An 18,297-nucleotide genomic window follows, 5' to 3' on the forward strand; every position below is an offset into this window, starting at 1 on the left:
GATTTGCATCATCCTGATCCTCCGCCCTGTCGGCATGTATTTCTTTACCACGTAAGTCGTCCAGGAGTCTAAACACCAGCTCAACTACTTCCTGCATGGACAGACTTCCGCGCATGAATGAAACTCCAATCCACCGATGAGCGGCAAAAGAGCTTTAGACTGGATACGCTTCCCGAAATATATGGATGAGGAATGCTGAATTTGACTATGCAAAATTTTTTTTGCAAACAGTACACACAGGACAAACGAAAATGATGTATAAAGCACATTTAAGAACTAGTCAGTAAAAAGAAAACTTTTGAAACTTGTCGTTCATAGTCAACCAGCTGGACAGAGTGCCAAAATCTGCTGGAAACAGCATGCACCGCGCGCAAGTAGAACAGTTCACTTGAGACGCATGCCTGTGTGGTAAGTGCGCCGCTCAATACAACATTTTTATTAAAACAGCTTCCTCGGAAATCCAGGAGGTTGCAGTGGAAATTTAAGCGAAATTAATTCATTGGTTTTCAGCTCAAAAATCAAAACATTACTATGAAAAAAGTGGGACGTATGAGTCCCGCTGTCCCACAAAGGGTTAACTGCAATCGAAAGTTTGCTGAGGGTGCCAGGACGGTTTAGTATCAGACTGCACTAAATCCAGTCCATGTATCAGTATTGGGCTAAGAGAATGCGTGTCGGCAGGCTTTCGTAGACACAGCACACATTTCGTTCACTGTAATTCTGAAGTGTGCAAACAATGATTACACAGCACGCAAGTGCTCTTCCTTGTTACTACGAAAGCACTGTTCCGATGAGTAAACCCCAAGCAAGATCTCTGGATGTCTGTGGGTTTGTGCCAAGTGAAAGAAACGAGTAAAAATAAATTTTACAAAAATATCCGCGACTGTGATTTGAAACACCGAAGACGCGAACAGATCAGCTTCGCTGGGCACTGCCCGAGAGCCCTAGGCTGTTGTCACCGATCACGTCTCGTGATCGGCTGAGGCGATCAAATACCCAAGCGCTGTGCATTGTACATTGTCTTCTTCATTTAGTAATACTACTATTAAACCAATATTCGCGCTTTGAGCTTTGTGAAGGTACTGGCAGATAGAAGTGCGCTGCATGCGTTGTCGTGGTTAGCATTGTAACAGAAGCAAGGCACTAGAACAATGCGCGTTGGCGTTGACAACATTGACGCAGAAACGCAGCACTGAAGCATGGACCGCAGACGTTACATTGGGTAAATTGGCACTGGTGACGAAAAAGTTGAAAACGCACGTAACTGGCTCCCTGGGTCAGTGGACACCTCAATACCGCTTTCACGTACGTGGCAATGGCTTCCGCCTGCAAAAGGCTACGCTTGCCCACAATACTTCATTATTGGCAATATCAAACAGCAAGCTATTTTTTTGTGATTTGACTGCCTTCAATACAGCGGCAAGTGATGTAGCAGATGCTTGCAATACCCAGGGAAGGAGCGAGGGTTGCGTAAGCCATACATATTTCTTCAAAACACAAAGTAAGCTTGCTTGACACGAGGGCGTAGTTTTCATTGTTATTGCTTAGGTAAAGTTTCGCTTCCCAAATAAATCTTTCGGTTTATAACGCTTGTGCTGTATCGCTCCTCGTACTTGATATCTGACATTTTTTAGTGCAAGTTTCTTTGCCATAATCTACGACACGAAGGAAGTCGCTCGTATATGAAGCACATATAAGCGGCTATGCATGGCTTAGGACCAAGCTGAAAAATAACGAATGAAGACAACCCGTAAGAAATGAAAAGCCTTCAGCGAGAATAGTGATAGTTCGCGAGAACTTTCCACCGGCAGTGGTTCAAAAAATTCAAGTTCCAGAAGTTCTCAAAAAACGTTACATCAAAAACGCACGGTTAAGAGGCTGAACATGTCCTGAGTGGCTACTAGAATAGAAGGCATCCTAAGAAAGTAAAGCATTGTAAAACGGCATAGCTTAAAAATTACTAAAACTAACTTGAGTTTTACGGGATAGGTTAAGAGAACAATGGGCGGTAAACAATCGCAGAAAAGGCAATATAACAGCTTGGGGCAGCACAGGAACCGCCTCGGAGAAATTAGTACCAAATCATGCGAAAAATGCATGAAAAATAAGAAAAAAAAGCGCGTATGAAGGTGCCCCGCTTTGTCGCATTGACGTACGTGTCTTGCGGTGCGAGAGCCAGTTGTGGTCGATCACCCGCACAATCTCTTAAACGTACTTGAAAAGCGTCCATACTACCCAGGCTCTTGAAATATGAAAGCCTACTCGTCCGTACTCCTACTCGTGAAAGCCTACTCGTGAATGCCTACTCGTCCAAAGACTGCGAAAAATCACCTGGATTAAACCTGCCTGTTTGACTACTTCTTTAACACTCTGCGTTCCTGGTCGGCGTAGTGCATTAAATAAAAACATCAGCGTAGTGGCCGCCACAGAAGAGAGGAGCACTTCTGGTTATACTTTTTGTGCACCTATATTGCCATAAGATAATAAAGCTCTACAAAGAGCTTTCTATTCCCCATGGTTAGTGGACTTGTGGCATTGCGACAAATCTGCTGAGTGGTTTAGGAGAGAGACTCACATGACTGCCTTCATCCAGCGCCGACGGAGTCACTGCGAACGGTGAGAGAAATGCGTAGCTCAGATGCGTGAGGCCGCAAAGGTTAACGATGTAGGCTGCAGATTGTTTTTTTACCTCAGAACGTGTGAGTATGTCGGCGGAGCTGAGCCAGACGATTCGATGAGTCCTTAGCAGCTGTCGCACATGGAATGCTTTTTTTTTTGTACCGCATTGTATCTCGAGTCAAACCGAAAGAAACAAACGACTGGAACCAGGTGCCGACGCGGCGTTGAGACAAAAAGGCTGTGGCCACGTATCATAAAACACGTCCCTGTAATGAATGAGGCCATATTTGCTACCCACTCCGCTTAGCTGGTAGCCATGGTAGCAATGACGGCAGTTGAGGTTCCCACTTAGAGCACGGAAATCTATGCACGATCCTTGTTGATGTGAACGGTCGATGGCACAGAAGGCAGTAAGATAATATCGTTATGAAAAAGCAGCAGCGATGTGATGCAGCAACAGTTCTGATTGGCCATCGACATTTGTTTTACTGCGGTCAAAAACCGAAGCATACGACTGTTTTACAAGAATGGTAGAAAGAAGCAGACTACGGTGGACACACTAAACAGGCCACCCAAAAGCCACTCATCACACTTTCCGGCTTATGGAGTGTGATATACATTATACGGTGAGCAGGAAGCATCTCATCACCGCTGCGCACAGTTGAAACGAACCCACGCGTTTGAAAGTGATACGAATGCAGCTGAACTTTTTAAGCTTCTCAATGCACATCTTTTCAAGTGGCGTAAAAGGGAACCAGCAGTCGCGGTGATTGCCTTTTTTAGTCAACTCATTACTGCACTGTTAGACGGATGTCACATCGTTCCGGTTTCGGCCTATGCTTGTGATGAACCCTGCCTTCCGTCCTTCACTCTCACATTGCCATGAAAAAGGACTGCCTGTATGGCATATATGGAAAGCCACTGACTCTTCTTCTTTGCCAACCTAACACTTGGGACAGAGCTTTAAACGTGCTGCAAAATGCGTTATTTGTAAGAACTTCGTCCGTCCAACTTTTAAGGATGGAAAGCTGACTAGAGCATGCTCGTATACCTCAGGGGTGTAAAACTGATATTGCAATGCGTGACGCATGGAGAAAATGTCGCCTGCAGCGAGCCAGGAGTCTGAAAATACCAGAGAAAAAAGAGAGCAGGCCTACTGACGATGGTGACTTTTTGTGAAGAGTGGCGTCTTACATTTCCTTAAAACAAACAATGAAGATATATTGTCTGGCAAAGATGCGCGTTTTTTTTCAATCACAAGAACTCACCTTATCTTCTAAGCAAGCTGCCGGTTCGAGTTGAGACAACGCTTAGCAGCGACGAGCGAACGTACCCAACCAATGTGGAGAGAAGCATTTTTGAGCTGGAAACCGTTGATTGTGGCATTTTTTTTTTCATATAATGGAAGATTTCAATATGACAATCACAATATATTCGCAGATCGCCCGTCGGCAGTATTTTATTTTTTTCTATTTACGTTTTTGTTATTGTCAAAAGCATTCCCCATTGCATTTCTATGGCAGTCTTAAAGGTTCGATGCAATCAATGGAAACACATTAAACTTTAAAAATCGATGGAAACACCACTGTGCCTGAGGGGCAGTTATGGGCTTTTCCTTTGAGTTCTAAGCTCCCGCTCCTCATCGGTTTCAGCTGCCCGTTTAGCGCCATTACGCTCCCTGTCGATTGCTAAGTCCCTCGCATGGTTGTCGATGTCGATGGGATGATCAGACCCCGCCCGCCGCCTGCGAGAAGACGTCGGATCCAAGCGACTCGCTCCAAACCTTGGGACTGTTCATTACTCCGACAGTTGCGGATATATTGTTCTGCGCGTCGCGAAACGCATTGCACGCCGTATTCTTGCGCAGGCGCGGCGCCTACTTCCGATCCAGAAAGCACTTTTCGGAGGAGTGAGGACTGCAGTTCCTTTTGTCTTTTTGATAACTGGACCGTTGACGGTGATTAACAAGTAACAAAGTATTCTAAACTTGTTGAAGGGTGGTGCATGAGGGAGGCACACTGCCTGCCGACGTAGGAGCACCATTTTTCACTTTGTGCGCCAGATGCAAAGCATCACCATTTCAGGACGTCCAACTTGTTTTTTTTCTGCAAGCACTACCCATGTGTTCACTACCTGCCTTTTGTTCTCTCTGTTAATACTTTCAGATTTCCTTGTATTGAGGAACGCAGTTATATTAATAATTAAGGCACTCGTCTTCTGAGCCTGAGTACCCGGGTTCGAACCCGACCGCGGCGGCCGCGTTTCGATAGAGTCGAAGCGCAAAAGACGTCCGTGTGCTGTGCGACGTTAGTTTAGAAACTAACTGATTTAGTTCGTTGTTGATGACAGTGGACTGTTTTTCTTTAGGTGACTTCCTTCACTGCAAGAATCAAGAAACAATCAAACTGTTCGTTAGGAGGGGAGCAAGACATCGAAAATTGCGTGCTCATTGTTTGGGCTCCCCGCTCGTTCTACCCTTTCCCATTGCCCTTCTAGACGAAAGAGCTCTCCGCTTTTCTCGGCCTCTGGCCCCTCTCCTTTGGCCCCTCTGAGTTTCATGTTGCCACGGGAGCCTCCACAAAATGCCCATATCTTTTGAGGCTCGTTTAAACGAGGGTACATTGTCGAAGTAAATAGTTCGGCACAAGCCCCTGCGTGACACAAACGAGCGACAGCCTGAAAGAATCATCCTGTGCTCATGTCTGCAACAAGTTCAAGATGCACTGCCCGCGTCACAGCGCACGTAAACAGCACGATGTACGATTTCATGGTTCGACTGTTCTCCTTCATCGGTAGGGGACCGGCAAATCCAAGGCCCACCATCTGAAACGGGTCCACTTGGGACGTCCGGTCAGGTGGGAGGAACTCCATTGCTGCGTCGAATTGCGAGGCACTGTGCTGCTTACACACCACACACGATCTCGCAACATTTTTCACAGGCTGACGCCTCCGCACAATACAGTACTTGTCTCGCAGCTGCACAAGTGTGTCTCTTGCGCCTGCGTGAAGCAGCTGTCGATGGCCTTGGTGCACCAGCGGCGTTGTGTAGGGATGATGCTTGGGGAGCACAATCGGGTGTCGTTCATCGAGTGTCGTCTCTGCGGAGCAGATTCGCCCTTCAATCCTCAGTAGGACATTTTCGTCTGTCCACAGAGCGAATTCTTTCAAGATGAAGTCGTTTCGGATGCTGCTGCTTTTCTTTGTGCTTTCCAGTTCCGCAGAAAATGCTGACTTCTGAAACGTTCCCAGCCAAATATTTTCTGCGCGTCCGATTTCTGCTGCAGTCAAAGGATCCGAGGTCCTGTCAGGAGATCGCAGATTTCGCACGAACCGGAAAATCCAACCTGTTACTCGATTCACTCAATATACAGAGCTAAATTCTTTCAGATCCAGCAACTCATCGTCTTTATCGCCAGCGGAATATGAGACACCGACCTCCTTTTTTTGCTCAAGTTCTTCGCCAGTTAAACTCCGCATTTCGGAGTCGTAATCTCGCATGAGACTCGGGTTCCGGCTTAACCGCTTGGTTAAATACCGAAGGCGATTCTCTGCTACGCCGCGGTTGTCAGACATTTGCATGTCGTCTTTCCAGGAAAATTTTTCTTCGTTGTTATCGTAGATCTTCTCGACATATTTAGCAAAAACTTCCAGGGCTTGGGAGCCTGAATTTGCGCTCCATGAGTCTGACACACTGGTGTTTTTCAACTGCCAGCACACATTCAGAAGCTAAGCGGTTTCTCCAGCAGCGACGGTCGTTCTCATGACAATAGCATGTGTGCAAACTTTCTCTTGATATTTTGGCCCTGAACTGCCAATACAAATACCGTCTCAAAGGCAGTCAGCCTTTGGGAAGCTTTCTCACCTTCCCAGTAATGCATTCCCAATACTTATCGGAGCCAATCAGCACGTCAATCGGTGTGTCGTCGTTAACATCTGAATCATCACCCAAAGGAAGCGTCAGATCTCCAAGTGTTTCTCTGATCAGATCATTGGGGTAGGGGACAATCTGTTCAGATATGGACTGTGTTTCTACGGCCTCGACTTTTTACTGCGCTTTTGGGTCGTCTCGTCGGAGGATGCACACTTTAACTCGCCCGAATGTTGTCCAATGTCTGCGTTTGCATCTCTTGCAACTGATCTTAATCCTGCATTGTTTAAACGATGTCCATGCTTCGCGCAAGGAAAGCATCCGCCTTTCTCTGTAAGGATTGCCTTCCTCTCGTTTACTGTCATCTTCGACTCGCACTCCTTGCTTTCATGTATTTTTGAGTCGCAAAACACGCATTGCATGCAGATGGCTGCATCATGCAGGGCTGAGGCCCAAGTAGGGTGAGCGTGCCCTCGATGCTTTCGTGCCTACACTGTTAGCAAAAAAACACCCAAAAGGGAGTAAATGGCTTGTCCTCTAATGCACACCCAAAAGGAGGTTTTTTAACTCCATATGTATGGTTTTTATTTACTCCCTTTTATAAGGGAGTTATTAAGGCGTGAAAAGGGAGTAAGTTTTTTACTCCCTTATAGAAATGGAGGTCCAAAATGGCGTGATGTTCATAGCTTATTAATCCTCATTCAGGCTCATTCTTACAGTGACAGCGATGGAAACGGGCAGTAGCTCTGCGGGCCGCCGGCAACCCATCTTGGGAAACTGCGCTGCCGTAATGTAACTCCGCGTCCCGCATTCTATTCGCCGTCTGCAAGCCCAGCGGCGGCCTAGGCGGCAAGAGTCGGCTGCTTGTCGTCTTCCTTTGCTGTGCGAGCTCGTTTGGTTGGCCGTGTTTGTAGATAAAGGGATCTAACATTACAATCATGAGTTCAAAACATAGAAGGAGTCGCTGAGTAGTTTTTGCGGTCATCCACCACGCTATATTTGACTGAAAACCAGAGCAGATAAGTTGAAAACACCCCTGATGGTAGTTTGGAATGGCAGTGTTTGCTTCCATATTCACTTCGTTAAGGCTTGGCTTTTCAATATGACCGAGGAAAAATGTAGCCTCATGAGCTCAATCAAGAGCTCAGGGTTGACGCTATCTTCTGTCACAGTTCCATATTCATGAAACACATAATCTGCAACAAAACATTGCGAGAACCCCACTGAAAAAAGCCTGTGAGAATTAGGCTTAAGCGGGGGCTGTAACGGGGTGGCGACACAAACAAAGGAAAGTTAGGTATGGTTACAGCACTGGAGGCTTCACAGGAGCAATTCAATTATGTACCGTACTGTAGCGGAAAACGGCGGCAGGCGATATCTTGTACCGCGGCAGGCGCCTGTGAAGGAGCTGAAGTGAACGGAGATCCAGCGACGATGATAACCAAGCGGTCTTCACTCACCGCCATTATCAGACGACTGACTAGAAGCAGACGAGACGCTAGGTGGCGGAGCGGATTGCACAAAATGGTGTTCTTTTTTTCATGCCGAATTCCAATGGCAGATCGAGACAGCTCCGTAGGATCGCGTACGGAGCGCGTCGGAGCGCGTAGCTTCGCCACCTCCCATTTTGCGATTGGAATGCGAGTGCTCTCTCGGGAGCGCGACGCCAGCGCCGCAGCGGCGAGCCGCGAAACTAGGCGCGCCGCCGGAGCGGACGCCCTGCTAGCTTCCTGTTCGAGTCCGACAGGAGTTGCGCGAGGCGCGATCTCTGCGTTGACAGACGCCGTCTCGGCGAAACAAAAAGGAGGTAGTACGAAGGCCGGAATGTAAAGCCAAAACCAAAGCGTATGTACAGGATGGTCCACCCTCCGTGAACACGCGAGTATGCGGCCGCGGTCTTCGGAGAGCCAGTAAGCCTGTCCCTACCGTTCACGAAAGAAGTGGCGGACGACGCGCAGGCAAGTCGCTCGCTGCTCGATTTTCCAGCCTTGCGACTGCGAGACGCAAGCCGCTGAACCAATCAGCGAGACAGTCGAGCTCAGTGATGCCAACTCAGGTCAACGTTTTCTCCCTAGATTGAACCCCTAAAAATCCCTAGATTGAAGAAAAATCCCTAGCCTATAGTTGTTTAATTGTTAATGCGACAATTTGAGGTTTAACAAGGTCTTAGCGCAGTTCACTGTTTCGTCCATTGGTTATACATTTTGTCAGACATAAATAAAAGCGTGTTAGCCACAATTGCACCTTTTTTTGTTTTTTTTTGTAGATTTATCTTGCATAGAGGGCCCACAGATGGCGCCAGCTTTTACAGAGACGTGTGGTCACTGGAGAGAAAGATAGTGAGCAACGACGCCCACGAGCAGACGACTCTCGTTTCACCGCACCGGCTTTTGAGCTGCTCCTTCAGCCGGCTTATCTTTACTCGCAAAGAACCTATGCAGCCCTTTGAAAAATAAATGCAGTTGATACCAAGGTGAACGAGCTGGCATTTTCTGCTAAGCCCCGTCAACACATGAAAGTATTTTATTCAGACACCATTAAGGGTTGTTTTAAGGATTGTTTTAAGAGGCACACAGAAAGAAGAAAATGTTTGAATTAATGAAAGACCCCTTCTCGCCTCTTAGAGAACATTCAGAAGCGGTGAAATGGCGTGTCTCACCGCACAGTTATTTATTAATCATAGTCGCAATCAAAGACCGTCAAATAGTCTTGGAGCTACTAAGGATGGACGTCCCGAGAAACTGACATAACCAAAAATGTAATCTTGTTATAGTTACACAGCAATGGTACAGACGTAAGATTGGTAATTACAAAATCAGAAAGTGACGCCTTACAACTTTGAATGTGTTTTTTGGTTGACCAGCACGTTTAAATCAAGTGGAGAATGCGAACAATTGTGGCGCTTTTGGTAACGGCAAGCGGTGAGCATAAGCGTAGCGCGTTGATCCAGGCACTACAAGTCAAAATTCAACTTCGTCTTTCGTAGAGGAGCAGTCACTCGAAGCGCCAGAGATGGCACGCACGTTAAACAGTTTGAAATTCACGTGGTTTCGTTTTTCCACCCTTTGCAGCAGTCGATATTTTCGCGTTGCAGAACTGCTTTCGCCCTCTCTCGGTTCGGCAGAATACTAAAAATAAAGGAGTAGTAATTAGCATTTTTCATAGTTTTTTCTGTTCCAAGCGCAAAATAATCAGATACACCTGCCATTAAGCCGCTTAGAGTAGCAATTCTACGGCCTCTCAAAATCCCTAGATTTCGCAAAAAAGACGCTAGATCCCTGAAGCAAAGAAAAAAACCCTAGATCTAGGGATAAATCCCTAGGGTTGGCATCACTGGTCGAGCTTTCGGCAACGACGCCGCCCGCGGACACGCCGAGCGACGAACTGCGCTGCCCCCCGGACAACGTTTCTCCCTGGCTGCCGTAGTCGTCGCTGCCTAAATGTTTTTCATCGATGCCGCAGCTGAGGGCGCTTCGGAACTGGCCAGCGCTGTAGTAAAGGTGCTACTCGCGTCACCGTTTTACTGTGTTCCTCATCTCATAATAAAATAAAGACATGATCGATTTCTGCGACGCCTCCAAGCAGACAGCAGGCCAGCCGCACTGGGCGTCAGGAAGAAATTTGCTTGTATCGCAGTTATCACTTCTACCAGCAACTCGGTATTGGCCAACGATCCTCAAAAATGATTCATTTGTTACATTCCTCTACAACAGGGCTTGTTATGAACGCGAACAAAGAATATTAGTGCATTTTTCTGACGCCGGCGGCAGGCATATACAGGCCGGCAGCTTCACACTCGCTGTCCGTTTCAGACGAATCTTCACTGCTGGACTCTGAGCTTTCAGTGCCCGAGTCGGAACTGTCACTTCCATGAAGCAAAATTAGTGCCGCACGGCTCGAAGGAAGATCATTGCCGTCCACTGTTGACTGGAAAGTGCCCGGCTTGCCCGGCTCGCCACGTAGCGACGACAGGAACGAAGCGTCTGCTGCCGGTCGCGACCGGAAGCAGACGCGGCGGAAAAAAAACGTCACGCGAGGTTCCGGTCAAATCTGCCGATTTCGGCGGATCAAGTATTGCTGCTCCACGGAGCGATCCGGGATTTACGCCTGATCCCGATCTGCCATTGGAACATACAGCTCGCGCTCCCATTTTACCATTGGAATACGACTGATCCAAACCGAGCAGAAAAACTTGATCCCGATCTGCCATTGGAATTCAACATTACTCTATTTCGGTACTGGTGGAGTATTTGGCATAATTAACTCCCTTTCTAGACTGGAGTAAATGCTGGTACATCCTTATTTTAACTTCATTATTCCCTCATGGGAGTAAAATGGATCACAGTCCACATTTTTACTGTCCACTCATGGAGTAAATGTTTTCACACATGGAGTAAACAGGGTAGCCGCTACCATTTTTACTCCCTTTTGGGTATATTTTTGTTTACAGTGTACGTGCACGCCTGCAAAGGGCTGAGCAGGCGAACTCCAAACTAGTACTACGTACGGATGCTCTAGAAAAAGAGTTACAGGTAGAGAGGGCAGAGAAGCGCAAACTTCAAGAAAAGCTTGGTCAGTTGAAGGCAAAAATGGCTGACCCCGGCATTGGAAGCCACATTGGCGGACATTCCAGCGCGAGCCACGGAGATGGGGCTTGCACTGGCATGGGCAGCGATAAAAAAGTAAGTCAGAAAGGTTCAGACAGGAACAGCTACACACAGGCGACATCTAGGAAGTCTAGAGGCGATGAGGAGAAGGGGAACAAGCTAAACCCAAGGAATAAGCTCGCAGTCACTGATAAGGGGCAGCAAATTCCTGAAGTTAGGAGGGAGGGGGAGAGTACCCTAGTGCTTATCGGACGCAAATATCTTTCTAAAGATATATTTCGGAAGCAACGTGCCGACGCGGTTCGAACTGAATTGCAAACAGCGGCCGGAGAGGGAAATGTAAACCGCCAGTCCCTTCCCGCTAGTGCAGGAAAGTTATGATGTATCTCTAAACTGTAACTCATGTCTTACGTATTTCACCGGGAACATGCTATGGGAGGTTTCGGTCCATAGAAAATAATGTCCTGAAAAAGCATGTCGTGGTTCTTTGTCTATAGAGTCGCAAAGGCTGCGAAAACTAGTAAAAATATTGCACTACAGTGGTTCAATAGAATGTAGATTTACAGGTAACAATCTCTAACACATGCGAAAAGAACTAAATTTACTAGTACCGTCATCCACCAATACAGACTATGAAATTCTCCCAATCCAGAATTGCTCGGCTTGAGTGAGGATAAATATCAGAATTCTAATATTACTGTTAAAATTGCTGTTAACAGTAATTTTGTGGCCCCATTATTGATAAAATTTCGAACCAGTAGAAGGAAGGAATACTTTCGAAATTCAACAGTTTTTTTTTTCTATAACCACAACTAATTACAAACACAAGAAATGAAAATCAGATTTAAAGCTTTTTAAACGCCCTCTTAATTTTCAGTTTTAACTCTCAGTTCCATTCTGAAGTTGGAACCAGTTTTAAAGAATCCCTAAAAGCTTACGTTGGACTCTTCTCGTCCACAAGGCCGTGTTCAGCCGCAACACCATCAAGCTACCAATCATTTTTGTCTGCTTGTGACGACTCAAATTCTTGTGCTCGTGCACAGTACAGTCGTGCTCTGTCACTGTTCTCCATGGCCCACGCTGCTTGTGTGTGAGCCATGTCCAATCGGCACCAATCGACAGGGCGTACTACGCAGCAACCACGAAACCCAGCTATTACGTCAGCACCTCACTTTACCCACCTTGTAAAAGATGGCAAGCTAGCAATAAAAGATAGTGGATAAATATTTTCCTGATAAATGCAGCAGCACTGTCAATGCTGTTTTGCGAATTAAAACAATCTCGTAAATGTTTTCTGGTGCGGGACAGTGGCACCGATGCCGTCACTTGGCACCTCTCCACACTACGAGACTGCCCACTTCAGATCACGTCACTAACTTTGTAAAAGTTGAGGGCTCGTCCCGACGGGATCACAACGCCATTTACTACAGTGACGGTACCTTCTATGGCTTTCACTCCGTAACAAACGTCCTCAGCAAAGCGATGTACATCATCATGTATGCGAAGTAGAAAAAAATTGGCAGTGGCCTAGCTCAGCTATGCCAGGATATACGTAGCCAGAGGTAAGCTATATCCCTGGTTGCGCCACCGCCGCATCACCCCCATCTCTCGGTCGGGGGCGAGCGGCGCCGGCAGCTGTGACGCCACTCGGCGGCTCCTCTCGGTCGGAGGCGAGCAGCGCGGCGCACCACCTGCGCTTAAGTCTGGAAAATTTTAGAGTACCGCAAAGGTGCTAGTTCTGCTTGCAACAACAACCGGCAGGCGCTATTTTCCTTCCAGGCCGCCGGACCAGCGCCGTCGGAATAGGAAGTGACCGCTGCCGTCGGTATGGCACTAGCTTTGAATTCAGCGAAACTGGAAGATTTCGTAATTTTTGTTTAGGACAGGAGTTATCGTGTGGTGAGCGGAAAGTGAGAAAGTGTGTTGGGGAAGCCGCGAAAATTGCAAGGCGCCTACACTCGCACATCCTCGTTTCGATCGCCTCGTCTTCTACCTGGAATGGTGTTTACAAGTGACTGGCAAGCCGTGTGGCCTGCCGGTAAACAGTAGGGGCGAGGATAAGGTGCCTTCCGTGGAGTCTTTGGTTTTCGAAGTGCAAAGATGCTTGGAACTGGACTCGATTTCAGGAAACCTATACAGCTTTCCCAGAAACTTCGTAGTTAAATAAAAATTCGTCCTGGTCCGGGGTTCGAACTCGGGACCACCGCTTCACCGGAGCAGTCGCTCTACCAATTGAGCTAACCGGGACGGAAAGCTTACGGTAGGGCGAGAGCGAATTGATCAATGACTCGAAGTGGGAACAGTGTTGGTCAAATATTTCATGGGAACCCCCAAGGTGGAGTAGGTTTGTAATAAGGGAGTACTTACTCATTGACGTCCACCCAAGTCCTCCCAAAATAGGCCTTTGCAGCCGACGAACAACTTAATAAATGTGTTCTCCACTGCGACGGTATTAAAGCGAAAGCGTTAAGTAGTTCGGGTCGCAGAATGTCCAGCATCGTCGTTGGCCCTGAGCAAAAGATCCAAGAAAAAATACGCAGAGCAACCTAGGTGGAACATTTATAGTTCACGTTACCTTGTAGAGACATCGCAACAACCTACCCATTAGACTGCGAGCCAGCTTCCCCCTGCGGCAGGTGGCAGTTAAATTAATCACTGATGGCTCGGGACAGCGCCTCCTGCTCGGGAAGAGCAACCTGGATCGCAAAATCCCCACCGGTAGCAGCCCCTGACATCTCAGGGCAGGGGCGGCGCTTAACCGCTGCACCACTGCGCCAGGAGTGCTATGAGGACTCCCCAGAGATATAAGAATGTAAAGCAGAGAATGACCAAGACCCCATTAACGCCATCACGTCATACCCACAAGGCGGAGCTTAAGTGCCCACTCCATTTTTTTTTTCTTAGACTACGAGCGACTTCGGCAATGAAAAATAGGCACATCCAGAGAGCACCCTTTCTGGCCAACCGTGGCACCATGCATGGATCCTGTGTGATGGCTCATTTTCTTAAAATGGCCCTGGGTCCACACTGGGCATGAGGGGATTGATGCACAGACTCCAAGAATGGTTTGGTTTGGTTTATGGGGTTTAACGTCCCAAAGCGACTAAGGCTATGAGAGACGCCGTAGTGAAGGGCTCCGGAAATTTCGACCACCTGGGGTTCTTTAACGTGCACTGACATCGCACAGCACACGGGCCTCTAGAATTTCTCCTCCAAAGAAATTCTAGCCGCCGCGGCCGGGATCGAACCCGCGTCTTTTGGGCCAGCAGCCGAGCACCATAGCCACTGAGCCACCGCGGCGGCCCAAGAATGATTTTAGAATATGATATAATTAATGGGTCTGGCTTGATGCCGCTTACGGGAAATGCAGTAGGGCTCGTCCACGTCGGGGCTCAGTCAGCTTGTTGTGGCACGGGCTCGACGAATGGCTGGATGTCTGCTGCGGCCGGACTGGGGATTCTTCACGGCGGTGCGGCTTTCGTTCTCGGCCAGGCGTTGGAGGAGCTGCCAGGCGTTGAAGCGTGCTGTGGAGGCCGAACGCGAGCGAAAGCTAGACCCCGGGCTCCCTGGTCCATTCGCCGCCCCGGTCTTCTGCCTTCCTCCGTCTCGTCCGCCCGCTCGAATCGTGCCTGTCTGCCTGTTCCTCCCGTCGCCCCCCCCCCCCCTCCTCTTAAGCCTCTTGCTTCTTTCTTTCTGCAGCCTCCCCCTTCGCCGTAGCCGCTGGCCGCTTCACGCCTCCCCCGCGCCGCCGCCCGCTCGCCGCTTCCTTTTGTTCACTCCGCGCAGATCTCCCTCCTCGTGACAGCGTCGAGCCCCACCTCCGCGGCGACACGACGCCGGGATGGCGCGGTCAGCCGCTTCCCGGGAAGGTCGCTGACCGGTTCACTCCGCGCAGCTCTTCCCTGGAATCTTCGTGGCGGGCTTAATCCCCACTGTAGGAGTCGTTGACGGCCATCCTATGCGCTATCTGGCCTTGTCTCTTCGTGGCGACACGGCGCCAGGATGGCGCGGTCGGCCGCTTCCAGGGAGTCACTGACCGGGTTTGTGCGGGCACTGGTGTACGCGCACGAATTGTCACACCTGCATGCAACAGTAGCGGCTTTCCCTTACAACTTGGATGCATGAGAGACAGAAAGAACAAGGAAGGGAAAACTTTATTTTCACTAATGCTTTTTCCTGCGGTTTGGGGGCATCTTCAGAGATGTCTTGGTTCTATCCACAGGAGCTTTCTCAGTCGAAGTAGTCCGCCTCTAATCAATGGTCGGTTGCCCTCAGTCCAGGGCTCCGCTGGCCACTGCCGTACCAGGTCTTCACAGCGGTCGCTGGACAGCAGAGTCTCCCATTGTTCTGCACTCGGGTTTTGTATTTTGGGGACCACGTCTATGTTTTGGCACGCTCATGTGATGTGATATAGAGCAGGTTTTTCGTCGCACCAGGGACATTTGTCCGCGTATATCGTAGGGTGCATTTTGTTAGTATATGTAAGTTTGGGAAAGAGCCTGTTTGTAATTGTCTCCAAGTGACAGCTTCCTCTCTGCCGAGATATTTGTGCGGCGGGGGATATCGCATTCTTCTGCCTCTATAGTTTTGTGCTACGAAGAGAGAACAAGATAGCGTACATACGGGCACCTCCGCTCCCATACGGGGGCTACACATTTGTTGTAGTGGGCTGTAGGTTGCATCGATGAGTGCCAGGTTAACAAGGCACTGAGCGAATGCGTTGCAACCCTTCCCCGGTTGCGGCGTCCTCTCCCGCCTTTGCTGCTCCCTGCTGGAGGGCGTTGCAACGTGCGTGTCCCATTGCTTAAAAAAGGAAATCTGAAGCCACAAAGGGCGCGTTATTCGCTCGGAGCAGGGTACGAGGCGCGTGACCCGCACTTTCGTGTGCCCGTTCCCGTGTCAAGGGCGTGGACACCATAAACGGCCCCCGTAGATGCCCATGTATGTGCTGGTTGACGATTCGACAGCCGATTCATGGCTGACTCAAGTTCCGACTAGCAATTTTGTGGTAGATGTTTCACTTATTCCAACATAATTAGCCACGCACCTGTGCGACGTTGAAAGGGCCCATCACCTTTCTGCAAGTAATCAAATTCCTTAGGCAAGGCAGTGCGTCAGTTTCAATAAATCGTCCAAGTGCGCCTTTGAAGCGGACAGCAATCAGTCGAACTTTATCATTGTCTCGCCAAATGCCGTCCCGGCGCCGCGCTGCCCGCCGGCTGCCCGAGAGCCTCCCTGGATTGGTCCTGCTGGTTCCAGGCCCCCACCTTGCTGCCACCATGCCGTCTTCCGGTCCTGCTGGTCCGCAGTTCCGGGCGCCTCCACCCAAGGCGCACTGCTTCTCGTTCGCATTGAACGCGAACGCCACGGCTGACGACACTGTCGACGGCATTGAAAGCATCGTCGGCCCGAAAGGGCTCGAAAGCCTCCAGCATCAAGGAGGGCTCAAGTATTGTATCGCCGTGTCCTAGGCTGCGGCGGCTCAAAAGCTCCTAGCGGAGGGATCGTTCCCTGTGAACGGGACCTCTGTCCCAGTGTCCTGCTTGGGCCCCTCCGTGGTCCACGTAACGGCATTCCGGGTGCCGCTGTTCGTCGGGGACGCGGCGCTGGCCTCGGCACTAAGCCTCTACGGCAAGGTGCTCGAGATCTCTCATCCGACGCTGAAGGGGCGACGCCACGTGAGCAACGGCCAGCGTCTCGTCAGGATGGAGATGAAGCAGGCGGTACCTACGTTCATGTCTGTGCAGGGTCACCGCGTTATGTTCGACTACAGGGGCGTCCGAAAGGTGTGCTCTCGCTGCGGCCAAGACGAACATGTCGGCGCGGCCTGCCGCACGCCGCGGTGCGCCCGCAGCGACGAGTGCGGGCACGAGACGGCCGGATGCGACGCGGCGTGCCGACGCTGCTCCGGAGCCCACGCCACGGCTGACTGCCTGCGGCCGCGGTACTACGCGGCGGCGGCCGCTTCCAGCGGCCCTTAAAAGAAGCCGGCATCGCCAGCGGCGCAACCGCCGCAGGATACCGTTCCTGCCCCGGCGAAGGTGCCCACTGCGGAGACCGCGCCACGCCAGGACGACGACATGCCCGCTATTCACGTGTCGGAAACCCCGGCCGGTTCCGAGCCTGCAGCTTCATCGCAGGAGCAGCCGGAGAGCGCCGCGGAAACGGCGTCTCCCGACTCGCTGACCTTCCCGTACCTCGGCGATCTCCCGCCGCTCTCCCTGACGAACTCGTCCGACTCGTCCTCCTCCGGCGAGGACGACTCTTCCACAACAGCGGACGAGAGCGACGGAGTGCTCTCACGTGGCGCGACGCTCTGCCTCACCGGAGACGTCCCCTGCGAACAGCCCGGAGCGACCGACCAGCTGAGCGCCGCCGGCCCGTCTCGAGGTCCATGGCGCCGACCACCACCAGAGGACGAGGACTCGAAGGCTCAGGACTCCGCCGACCGCAACCAGTCCACGACACCTGCCGACCACGCCTCGCGGGGTGCGGTAAGAGACGCCACCGGCTCGCTACCCTCCGTAGAACCCATGGACTTGGGCAGAGTTTCGGGGAAGCATGCCTTATCGCAGTCCGCGGACTCGGATAGCTCGGCCGATCCGTCCCTCCCCAAAAAGCTGGCGCGCGCGTGTGACTCCGCTAATGGCGGGGCCCCTTAAACTTGTCGGTGGTGGTGGTGGTGGAAAACATTTATGTACAGGTATAATACAGGAGGTTATGCATGAGCTGACCCAGAGGAGGCCAGCCCTTACAAATACTAGGTGGAGATCCCTAGTTCGGGGCCCCAGTGGCATCGGCCGCCGCCCGGGCTCGCGCGACCAAGGCCCGTTGGGCCTTCAAGTCAGAGCAGCCGAGCAGGGTCGCCTCCCAGTCCTCCCGGGTTGGGTTGGGGTGAGGGGGGATAGCAGGGTTGGAGGGGCAAGCCCACACCATGTGGTAGATGTCCGCAGACTTCTCCGTACAGTGCGGAGAGCTGCCCGAGAAAGAAGGGTCGAAGTGTTTCAGAGCTGCCGGGCACAGCAAAGTATTAGTATACAGGCGGAGCAGAAGCCGCTCCTCCGCCTTTGAGAGACCTTTACACGGGCGGGGATAAAGACCATGGCCAGATTGATAGAGTAAAACGATGTCTTTGAAGGTGTAAGCTGGAATAAATTCGAGTTCCCGATCGTCAGGATCGGAGGGGAATGTCCGGTGAGAGAG

At 50.4% G+C, this 18,297-nt stretch overlaps 1 protein-coding gene across 2 annotated transcripts in view; it reads right to left on the reverse strand.

Moving 5' to 3' along the window:
- LOC149370219 (lewis-type alpha-(1,3)-fucosyltransferase-like) overlaps positions 1-18,297 on the reverse strand; it is a 153,499-nt gene that overhangs the window by 12,927 nt on the left and 122,275 nt on the right. The window contains exon 1 of one of the 2 annotated variants that reach the window (XM_089560583.1): positions 2,576-2,601. The exons of the other annotated variant lie outside the window; for it this stretch is intronic. The gene's annotated coding sequence lies outside the window, so the exon portion shown is untranslated. Of the gene's footprint in view, positions 1-2,575; positions 2,602-18,297 lie in introns of those variants that run through there. 2 annotated transcript variants of the gene reach the window in all.

The sequence above is a fragment of the Amblyomma mixtum genome, chromosome 1 (assembly GCF_055824585.1).
Source record: "Amblyomma mixtum isolate Tamu chromosome 1, ASM5582458v1, whole genome shotgun sequence".
NCBI lineage: Eukaryota > Metazoa > Arthropoda > Arachnida > Ixodida > Ixodidae > Amblyomma > Amblyomma mixtum.